This window comes from Mchenga conophoros, linkage group LG2 (assembly GCF_057382185.1).
Source record: "Mchenga conophoros isolate Kocher_MC1m ecotype Shallow Benthic linkage group LG2, M_conophoros_male_GT1.1, whole genome shotgun sequence".
Taxonomy (NCBI): domain Eukaryota; kingdom Metazoa; phylum Chordata; class Actinopteri; order Cichliformes; family Cichlidae; genus Mchenga; species Mchenga conophoros.
Genome location: NC_140527.1, coordinates 5,455,200 through 5,467,948, shown reverse-complemented (window position 1 = coordinate 5,467,948; position 12,749 = coordinate 5,455,200).

Sequence of the window (12,749 nt, the reverse complement as noted above, 5' to 3'; positions counted from 1 at the left end):
GAAAGGAACTGGCCCAGGGCAGGATGGAACATGGGCTACAGGAATAGGATTTCAGACTTGTCAGCTCAGCCTGCTGAGCCATACTGGCACCCACATGGTGCTATTTTCTATTTTTTCTACTCCTAAACTGTGGGAAAAAAATATTCCCCTGATCTGTGTTTCATTTTAACTTTATGAGTTTGGGAGATCGGCTCATCTAACCACTTTGATATTCATAGTAACAGAGTTGTTGGCAGGTGCATTAGAGTACTTGCTTACTCGTGTGCTGGTTATGTTTTGCAAGTTCCTGAGTACACCTGTGTAGTTGGTGTCCCCTCAGGGGGGAAGGTTTTACAGGGATTCCATGTTCCTGGAAAAAAGCTTAGTTGACCTGGAGTTCAACAAAAAGTTAATGAGTTTTTTCATTGCAACGATAATAATAATAATAATAATAATAATAATAATAATAATAATAATAATAATAATAATAATAATAATAATAATGTTTTGATGTAGAGATGAAATCATCTAACTCTACTCCAGTTTTTTCAGTTCATCTATTTACATAATTAAATGCTAACATTTTGATTTAGGGGCTAATGTGGCATTTTTTTTTTTGCATTTTATTAATTTATTTAACATTCACATTTTTTTTAAATGTTAATCTTCAAAAAGACCATAAAAGCCATAATTTAACAAAATAATCCTCACTTTTTTGGTAATAATATAAACATGGCATCCCCAGAGACTTCAATAAGTAACATGAGTTAGGCAAATAACAAACTCCGACGCATGCAGCACTTTTATTAATGTGCTAGGTAATAGTGGTATGGTGTCCCTTCTTCATGCAATAATGTATCTTTTGTGATATAATAATTTAGTGTAGTTTGTTGCCAATGATTGGAATATGATCTGTATCCAGGTTTGTTCAAACAGTGACCATATTATGCTTGACTGTTATCCATCCATATTTCATTTTAGTACAGAATCACCAAACATGAGCTTCTGTCGTTAACTGTTACTTTAGATCAGGAGCACAACGTCACAGATAAGATGAAATACCAGTTACAGTAATCTCACTAGATAGCGTATGACCATGAAATGACCTTTGATTGTTTTGTGCATTGTGTTGTAATTTTGTGATGTTTATCTGTGCACAATTGTGGTTAGGAGCATGCTTTTTCCCCTTCCTTAATGTGTTATGTAATGTTTTTCCTCTAAAACAGACATCTATTTTCCCATGACCCCCACACACATTGCACCATACATCATTATGACACACAGTCTCTTCTAATACCCTCACCCTGTGGCTTTGTAGATTCAGCATTTCCTACCTATACATAACGCCTTGTCCTGCTCTTTTGCGTTGTGTGCTTTGAATACAAAATGTCCTTGAGGAATAAAAAATCTGTCCTGAAACAAAAGTTTATTAATACATTTCACAGGCCATCTGGATCCCCTGCAGCAATCACACTGTGATTTACGACCTCACAGAAACTCCAGCTTCTTAAATGTGACACATTGCTACATTTGTCTGTTATGCTTTTGAATTGTAAATGGAATATTTTGAGCTAACTCACTTCTTTTATAGTCTGTATTTCTTAAAGAAATGACTGGATAAGCAACATTTCAGCCATAACTTTTTTTTTCTTTGATAAACTGTAAATGTTATGTACGACTCCATAATTTTGGTAATAACCTCCAAAGCCACCTATAAATCCACACGGCTAGACCACATATTGTAATCCAAATAAAATAAAATTCCAAATACAGTAAAATCAAATAAAAATGTATGTTTCCTTTTGTGGCAGTACTACTGAGGTCAATAAGATCATTTTGAGGCTGTATTTTGTATTTTAGTGAGTTTTTTAAAAATATTATTCTTATATATTTTTTATCTTTCAGTTTATTTTTTCTCTTCCATGTAATTGACATACAGGGTAGAGTCAAAATAGCAAGAACATTTAATATAATAAGGTATAAACAGATTCTGGTGTTTCACTTATGTCCTGATTTGCTTGCCTAAGTGTTACCTTGACTTCATAGTCACCGACATGTTGCCATCTAGTGGTCTCTTTGTGAATTTCAGCCCAGCAAAGCTATCTTCCACTCCAAATACCCGATCTCACCCAAACAAATTGGATTCATAATGTATGGCTTACATTACACGCTGTTTATATCATATCTGAGGCTGTAGACGAGCCCTGGCAGTAAATCTATTCAGTAATATCTCCCAGTCCTCTGTGTGACATTGCCAATAAGATGGAGAATTTGTGATGTGATGTATGAGTGGCCAAGGTGAATGTATTGTTTTAACCAAAAGGGCACCAGCTGCATTCACAGAGTTGTGGCGTGGAAAGTGGAAATCTGACCTATTGGTTTAGAGCAGATAACAACACATTCCCCCTGACCTTTCCGCTTCATTACTTGCCATGATACCTAATAAATTGAGAAGAATACAGCGCTGCTGTCACACCAGAAGAAAGCAGGTAGTATTTTTTCCTTCTATGATCTGAAAGTCGGACAGTCAGTTATTTTTGTCATTTCTGAACCTGAAGGTCAGTGATACATGTTAAATTACCAAAATGTCTGAAAAGACAAGTCGTGATCAAATAAAGAGGAATAAAAATAAACAGTTTAATGATGTTCAGTGATATAACCACTGCTGGTGTAAAATGTACGATCACTTTACTACAGAAGAGTAAAACATAATTGATGATATTATAACCGCAATAGACTTGTTGATTGGTATAATCCACAAATATGAACCCTTTTAATAAGTGTTGCAAAGATGCAGTGCAATTTGGGGAACACTCAACTGAAACTGTCCACTGTAATTAAATACAAGTGGAATATTTTCAAAATCACAATGATTCTGAGTTAGATTTAAAAATAAGACCTCCGCACTTTTAATAAATTAAATTATATTTGGCGACCTCTGCTGGCCAATATTGATTAAAGTACAAGGCTAAAGTTTGTTGGTGATGCAGTTACAAAATTACCACCTTGGAAAATCAAAGGTTCATTGTCGTTATACTGAAGGGAACGAGTGAGAGTGTGCGGTGATGCATTTGTTGTCACTGTTCCCTGACATCAAGACGGTTCTTGGTTCAAGCCTGGCCTTTGTCGGTGGAGTTTACAAGAGAGTACAAGTTGTGTTCTTGCATACACAACACATAAAAATGCTGAAATACTAGTATGAGTGACACAACAAATGCAGTGATTAACGTAAGATGCATGAAGCTGAACCTGATATGGGATTTAGAATTGATCAGGTAGATTTAGGTAGGCAGCAACAGCATATGTCACTACCAAACCAGTTTTTAACCTATCCTATGAATAAGTTTCCAATAAAAATATTTTTAGTATTTAGTATTTAATATTTTAAAAACAAATAAGAACAACCCATCCCTATAACGTGTTTCAGAGGATAAATCTAACATCCCCTGCAGAGAACTATAAACCTATATCCATAGTCTACAATATGCTGTTACAACACACCAGTCATGGCTGGAGATGTATACAGGTCTATGTGCATGGATGGGTTTAGTTTCAGTAATGGCGGTATGGTGACGCCTTCCAGCAGGGATTACCACACTGTGTGCTCTGGCTCACCCACTGTGCACGGTAATGAAGGAGCGCTGCGGAGACTGGAGGCACTGGCGGCAGGTCGCTTTACACGGCAGACGATAATTCTGGACGTGACTGTATTACCAGAGATTAAAACTGTCTGAGAGAGACATATATATATATGGAGAGAGAAACGAGGGGAGGGAGATGTGTGGCTTTATGCACTTTTTCCCCCTTCAACCTGTTTGTACAATTTAACAGCAGATCACTGGCTAACAGTCCAGGAAATCAAAGGAAAACTATGTCAAAAATGTCTGTTTTTTAAGTGCCACAGCCCTTGATGAATGCAAGCTTGGACCAAAAGCTAAACAATGAAATTGGTTTGACAAGCAGATACATACCTTAAAATTCAAGTCTTCATCATTTAAATGGGAGCACAAAATGTTAGAGGATACTTGTTGAGAAACACAGCTTTTCAGTTTTTGTGGGATCCAAACTGAAACTTTAATTTGGTCCCTAAGCTTACTTCACAACATATGACAAGTACTGACACTCATTACCATGCAATATAAGCACTGATCACAGAGATGAATAAAGGTGTGTGGGATGTAGGTGGAGCGCTGTAGGCATTGTTGCTTTGACATGTAACAGGTAATGTTTTGTCTGGTTGCAGAATGCCTTGCATTTTACAAAGAAATCCCAGTTAGGTCATGTGTAACTTTATCATCAAGGAGTAATCTGCAAGGTTATTGTTTTTCTTGTTGGAGACATCTTTGACGCAAACCGATTATTACTGCTGTGGTTTTGAAGTTAATCTACCCAGAGATGAGTTGGCAAGCAAACAGTGAGTCAACAGTGAGTTTGGATTTTCTGTTGCCACAGTTTGAGTTGTTCTAGACATCATTCTTTTCTTTCGCTCTCTGCAGACATTTTTTCTTGTGCTGCTCTCGGTTCTGCCTCAAGTTATTTCAAATCACTGTGAAATGCAACATGCATTGTCCTCATAGGATGGTGAGATTTGTATCTGGAACATTATTTATGTTGCACAGCATTACCTCACCTTTAACTGTTAAAGGTAAAGTGAGATTTCAGCAACTCTGCTCCCCTCTCAGGTCTCTGCAGAGAGTGAGATCCTGTGGAGATCAGGCAGAGAGAGCAGATCTTAGAAAGATCAATACTCCTTAGTGGATTTCCTATATCAACCACACTGAAATCCTACCATCTGTGACATATAGGTTGAGAGTATAAGTCACTGCTGGGTGGAATCCAATCCCATAAGTCGTTCTTCACACCGTCTGTTCTTGTAGGGCTGGAAATGCTGGAAGCTGGCAGAGGTGGAAGAGTGGAGGTAACTTCACCAGGTGGAGTGGTTACTCTTTTTCATCAGTTCAGTGTTTGTTTTACTTTTCAGTTTCTTTAGATGGTGGTTACTGGTATCCTTACTTGGCAAATATACTGATAATGAAGCACACACATTTAACATGACCCGAACTAACTAACTATCTATCTATCTATCTATCTATCTATCTATCTATCTATCTATCTATCTATCTACCTACCTACCTACCTACCTACCTACCTACCTACCTACCTACCTACCTACCTACCTACCTACCTATCTATCTGGTAGCGAAAGTAAAGGCTGGCTATTTTGTGCTTGTAAAATGGAAATTTAGCTAAAAGTAATATTTAAAAACAACAAACAGCTAGATTGAATCTGTCCATCGACTGCTCACTAACTTGTAATTATTATTTTTGACTTATATCATTGTCATTGCTGTGACATTTCCAGGAAGGCAATGGCTCCTGGCTCCAGGAAGATATTACAGTCTTTTATTTAACCATTTCACATGCATTTAACGTGTTTTACTGCACAGACAGAAGCGAACGACAAGATTAATTTTAGTAGTGCATGACAAGATTAATTGTGTCCCCCTGGCTGAGGTGCAGTATTAGTTAACTACTTACTTTCGTTTATAGGGTTTTTTAAATTTTACTTATTTATTATTTTACTTATGTTATTGAAAAAAAGTAAATGGGTCATGAAAAGTTTATGGAAAGACAAATGGTTTCTTTTCAAATGTATTTATTCAGGTCCTTTAGCCACCAAAGGTGAGTGCCATCTGGTACCATTACACTTAGGAGAAGCGAAACATCTGTACAGCTGGTATCTCCAGAACTGGACAACTCATAACCAAAACAATCTCTGTGCACTGCACTACAAGACAGAGGAGAAACAGGGTGAACTGTCCCTTTAACTTGAGTTATTTCTTCTAGAAAATTAGTTTAAAAATAAAATGTCATTCCTGATATACACAATAATATTGATTAACATTTTAATATATATAGCAAAGTAATGTTTACCCCATTTCTGCACTATATCAAAAATCTTTAAAAATGACACACTACATAGATACATATACATATATTGCAATAAAACAATAAATAGAAACCCCCCCCAAATAAAAGATGCATCCTAAATGTGCAATGAAAACAAAAAATCAGCAGTATCACATAGAGAAATCAAGAAATCAATCAACATTTATGTCATTATCTTAAAAATATTTTTTGTTTTTTATGATTTACATCTTTCCGCAAAGTTATTGCATTTAGAAACCTGCATATGCTGGACTGTTGACCACTGCTGTGTAGAGATGGGAAAAATCAATGCCAGACATAAATACATATTGAAAAAAGCATGTTCACACCAGGGAAAATTGGAGCTTGAAACATCTGGTTTTAATAAAAGAGGAAGCCAAATAAATGTTTTTACAAGGAGTAAACATTTTACAAAGCCAACACTACAGAGACTTACAAAGACTTGCATGTGTGAGTGAGCTTCATGTTTTGCAGCTGATGTGCTCGCCATTATGAGGGATGGCCCGCTGTACGACGGTAACACACAGCAACAGACGCTGGAAGGAGTGGAGAAAATCATATTTATCTGGGCAGTGAAATACACAATTAATAAAAGTTATTAATCGACTGTTTCTGGGTGATGAAAACAAATTCGGTCATTTATTTGTCTGTGGGTGTGGTTCAAATTTTGTCCTTACATGCAACCCTGTAAAGACAGCTCACTACTAAAGCCATCAGCCTGGAAACAAGCATGTTGATATATTGTATCACACTGTCATTGTGTGCAGAGAAAAAAAAGCCACCAAGTGTAGAATACAGAAGATTTATACTGCTTTCAAAGAGAAGTAATGCATGAGTCACTGTAATGAAGGTTTCTAGAGTTAAGATCAAATGTGCGATGTTATAATCTATCTTATTGTTTGGCTAAAAGTTTGTAGTTATTAGTAACTGTGTCTCCAGCATGCAACAAAGCAGAAGGATGATAGAAGTCATAAATATTTGGTTGCCCAAAAAGAAAAAAAGAAGCTAAATTTGTAGTTTAATTATTGCTTCTGACGTTTCAGTTTGTTTAAAAGAAAGCAAGCCCCAAATAACAGGTGTAAAAATAGGATGGTTAAGGGTTAAGATGTCAATTTGGTCACTGTTTGTTTTTGTTCTTCAGTGCTTTGAAAATGTTATAACACCAAAAAGACGACGGTCCCCGTTTTCATTTTGGTGACTCATGTTAGTATCTAAAAATATATGTGCATTCAGTTCTTTTTATTTGGATGTGTGCTGCTATAATGCCATAGGATATTATGGAAAATACATCTGAATTTGAATTTATAAGGTTTTATTCTGTTTTAAACACAAAATCTGTAGGTGTGCTTGGTTTTCTTCAATTTGCTTATTTATAGCCACTAGTAACAAACAAAAGTCTCATAGCTGAAGAAAGTGCTGTGGGTTAAAATGATCATCAGGTAAATGCAAATAAGACTGAGCTACGGCTGTGGCAGAAAGCATTAATGTTTAACATTTTTCTAAAAATTCATCTTTGGTTAATCATCATCACACAAGCAAGTATTTATGAAAAGCACTGGGACATACCTCTAAGAGGGTGAATATTTTTGGTATTTATGTAAGAGATGGAGCTCACAATAGTTAATTGAAGTCATGTGGGTATCCATATTTCTTCCTTATTCTTCCAAACAGCACCATATGAAAGCCCAGAGGTTTTATTTAGGAAACACGCTAACCACCAGCTTTGGACTTAACAAGGCATTAGATGAATAAAAGATGATATAAAGCATCTCCCTGAGTGAGTCTCTCAATAATATTTTGCGTTTTATGCCCAAAGATGCCATGTTTGTACAGCTGGAAAGTCAAATCAGCCTGTGGAGTGTGACATTAAAACTGCAGGAATTCTGGCTTTTATTTCCACCAGAGCGCTCTTGTATTGTTGTGCATATAAATTTCCATATAATTCTGTATATTGGTCTTTATGTCCTAACTGGAATATTTAACCTTACCCAGGTGGAGTGGTTGGGATTTTTCCACCCCCAAGTCTTAATGCATGCATTTGATATCTTGTGGAAAAGTTTTCATCAGACGCATTTGAATACCAGAATGAACTGTTATTAACCAGTCTTTTGATTTCTATACAATAAAGATTTGGGACATAAAACACAAAGTACTGGATAAGAGAGAATAAGAGTAGAAAACCTCTCCTCACAATTTCCACACTATTTCTTAAGTCACGCTGCATGTGAGGATTGTACTGTACAAAATGAAAGAAAGACTAAAACAAACAAATGTTCTCAGGTGTAATTTTCTATCTGAAGTTGGAGCCTGGGAAACTGTTCTGCCAGGTTGCTTTTCAGACAGAGACTCTGGGTGGCTGACAGCAGCAAACTGAGGTAAACGTCAATTAAGACGTTACAGTAGATGACAGGCCTAAAGAAAACAGTGCTGAGATATGCCATCTGGGGCAGACTGTGTAAACTGAAGGTGTCTGAACATGACGCTTCAGATCAGGCTAAAATGTTAGCAGCTTTAGACTTGTCGGGTTAACATGAAAAGGCATGAGGAAGACTTCAGGTAGCTGGTGTGCCTGGAGGATGTGTATTTATAAATTAGTCTCTTTTTCTCGCACATCTGATAGATGTTTCTCTTTTGTCACTATTATTATTTTTATTGAAAAAGAGAATTTTGCAAATAATATGATATAATTCTAGAAGTATTTCATGAGCCCAGTATTTACGGCCCTGCTGTTGTTTCAAGCAGCTTCACAGTGTATCTGTAGTTAACCTTATTACGATTACATTTGTATGCAGAAGCGTTTAAGCAGGCATGCTTCTTGTCTGCTGCGGACATGCACAAACACATCACAGAACTCCAGCAGCAACATTACTAAATGGATAAAAAGTTAAAAGTTTCAGATACTCTTGCCAGTTGCTCTTCTGACTTTCACGTTATTCATAAAACTCAGCTCTTCATATGATAAAACCTGCAGACAAACTACCCATGTCTTCATTCTTAAAGATTTTTTTAAAACCAAAATCGGGCACTCACTCTGTCAGATAAATTCACAAGTCTCTGATGATGGATCACATTTTCCTCCACTACTCTGAGTTTTATGGGAGCCATTGCTGCTGATCTTTTTCCAGCATGTTTAATGTGTAGAAATTGATTTGGAGAGAAAACATCTCAGATGTGTGTTTTGTTTTCATCCTTCTTTAACACAACTTCAGAGAGCAGGAAGTGTGTGCGTCAGGAAATTTGCCCTGGTTATCTGCTTTCACACGCTCTGGCCAGCCGCCTGCCCTCAAACTGCACCAAGCTCCCACCGTGAGAGGCTGATGCACAACTTATCTACGCACTCGTACACATACGTGTAGATTCACACAGAAGATGCTTATATATTCCAAACAGACATGCAGATTACGCTGTGAGTATTCAGCTCTGTGTGCACCTACTCCTAAGAATACTGGCTTAAATAAAATATATGCACTGTTACATAAAGCCTTTGGCAGCATGCATGTGTTTTTTTCAATTTGCAATATGTAAACATGCATTGATGTTGCAGTGAATGTAAAGCAAAAATCTACAATTGATTTTGGATAAGCTTGCTAAAAAAAAACCAAACAGACAAACAAAAAAAACACAACTCCACTTTGAAGTTGTCATGAGTTTTGTTTTTTTTGTTTTTTTGCAGTCGAGCTGAGCAGCAATGCTTCTTGTTATGGGGAACTTCTTCTCAAGCCTTAGGTGAGGGTGAGAATGTGTGAGGTCACTCCATGTGACCTTTAGCTGAAGCCGCTTGGCCGTCATTGGTCGAGAGCCATAACCCTCCTCCCCCCAGATACACAGCAGCCCCTCTCTCCTGCAAAGTGCTGAAGCTAGTTGTGTGTTGGCACCACCTATTATCTGCGAAGCCTTTATGCTACAAGTCTTCTGGAGCAGTTTTTTTGTAGCCTCCTGCTCCAGAAGAATACAGAATGACTTTTGTATATGTCGATGTGTTGCAGCAACATCACATGTGCACGTGTGAGGACAAGTTTGAATCTATGCATGGATACAAAAAAAGGTGTGCATGTGTAATTTTGCATTTTTTTCCTGAGACATAAACATGCGCAGATTGCGAAAGGCCAGTTTTCTCCCTAAGGAAAACTCTCTGTACGGCCTAACTTATGGGCAAATTTGGCTTTAGCAACAAGAATATTGCTGTCCATTTAAACCACTGCCGTGATTTACTTTGGAAGTCTTGCACCATTGCAACCCTAAAAATGAAATATTGGACAGCATTTTCTATGTTTATCTTAACCCATATCCATCTGACATATCTCCTGCTTCATCTTAACATATATTAAAATGTGCAACTAAAAAAATAGATTCATTGGTAAGGAGAGCAGAACGAGCTAAATGTTCCGTTTTAATAATTATATACATTAAAAAAATATGGATGGAATCTCAGATTATTTTTTACTGCAAATAGCAGGAATTAGTGTCTTGATATGAACATTAATCCAGACACATTTTCAGTTGAAATATTATGCATAGTTCCAAAAATATTATAAAAGTTGAAAAGCAAGCCTCGTTAGGGTGTAATTAAAAAAAAAACCATGCTGCACATTTCGACATAGCATGCAGCATTAGGCTGTTACCAAACCGTGTCATGTCTCCTGCAAACCCGTCGCTGTATGAATATTGAGAGCCTGTTAATTATTTAGATTGGCGCTGTAACGATACATGTTTGGATATTTGCACTTCTTCGCTTTTTATTTGAATTCCCAGTGGAGACGAGGTGAAAGCTGTCGACTAGCAGTGTCTCATCACGTTGGATTTTTTTTAATCAGATGGCGGAACAAATCTCGCATCAAGATGTACCGGTGTGTTTTAGGAGTCCTAAAAACGAGGCAAGAGAAGCAAGAACTTGCTATTTTTTATTTTTTTTATTTTTTTTTACAGAGAAAAGGAATTGCTTACTAGATTAAATATGAACTACACGTTAATAAAGGTCATATATGTATGTTTCTGTGTTTCCCTGGTGTCATTAAGCGTAGTTATGTCCAGAACATTGTTTTCCGCTTTACACAGCCTTATTTTGATGCATAAATGATGCACTCCCTGAATTTAGAATCTTTATTTCACTTAAATATGAGCAGATTCAGTCACGATGCAAACAAAGGGTTTTTTAATGTAATCTTGCAGAAAATGTATAAAATAACACGTCAGAAAAAGCGCAGACACAGCAGCTTAAAGTCACATATGTTGCATTCATTAAACTTTAATAAGCTCTTACCTTGCAGAGGCTCACAGAAGAGAAGAGGGAAGCACTCCTGAGCGCCGTGTCAGCCAAATGAACAATTTCCCACTCAAGCCTCTTCTCTTCAGGTCACCCTCTGTTCACATGTTGATTGTGTGGTTGTGTATTGAGGCTGCAGACTTGTGTATTCGCCTAGGCTTATCCCCTGTCAGCTGATTATTGCTCCGCGTTACCAACTCCATCAAAAGGTGACACTTGCAGCTTTTGAGAGGAAAATTTAATTGCGGAGGGTGTGGAGTTCAAGCCGCTGGACGGCCACTTCAACTCAAAATGTAAAAATAGAAGAACACTTATCTCGTGTTTGTTATTTGGCGCTTTTGCAAAAACACCCCAAATTTGGACCGTGATTGATTTTTCCTCATAATAGTTAACACCCTCTCATAAAAGATGACTTGAGTCATCATCCAACTTGACATTACGCTTTTTCAACCTACATTTCTTTTGTTCTTTTAACACACTGTTTAATTCTTATTGTGAAACAGTGTCATATCGGCCCATTTATATAATGATTTTTTAAATACTGCTATCAATTTTTATGGGCGACACTAGGAATAAATACAGGCTGCCCGGACTCGGATAATTTATTTGGCTTGTTGTGTGTGGAAGTGTCGCGGTGTTTCCTCCCCGGTGTCTCCGCTCTGGTTGCAGCCATGAAGTTGCACACATCCCCCGCCTCCTCCAGGCAGCACCGGCCCACATACCTCTGTATCTCTGTGTGCTCTTGTTTGCTTAAGCTTGCGAATCACGGTTTGTTTTGCTTCGTCGCGTTTGCACAACGGAAAGCATACCTCAAAAAAGCGCAATGTTACAAAAGCAAATACTAGAAAGGCAAATATATACACGTATAAATCAGGTGGGATGCACAATTAGAAAGGATTACTTATGGGGGCAGAAAAAAAGATGTGAGGCTGGATTTAGAATATGTAACTCTAAACATGATTTTGTTAAACATTGCTGATTGATAAGTTACTAGGTGATAAATTCAAACATATCGTAAAATCCATATTAAAGAATGATGTGAATCAGATCGCGGGCTGTACTTCAAGTTTTCTAATAAGCCACTTCAGAAAACTACCGTCTCTTCTGAGATCAAAGACGGGGAGCAAAAAACAACCTCTAATGGACTGTTATCATTGTTGTGTGGTCCAATGCCTTTTTGTGGATTCCCGTGTTATTTCAAGCACCAGTGACCAGCCGAAGCTCTTGGCTGGGCAGGCAGACATGTATTCAGCAGTTAATCTGACGGAGCATCTCGGAGTTATGTGTATTGGAGCGGCCCATTGTTTTCCTCTATAGATTAGCCGCACAAGTACCTCACATAATCGAAAGGCTATAGACAGACTGTCATTGCTTTACACTCCACTATCAGACAACTAGCACAAAGATTCAATAAAAGTCCCCCAGCATGATGTTTTTGAACAATATATTTACTTCCATTAAATAAAACACAATAGTTTTTGAATGCTGGAAAAAAAACATAGTTCCGTACCAAATAGTATACACAGAGCAAAAAACCAAATAATTTGTCGCAGGAACA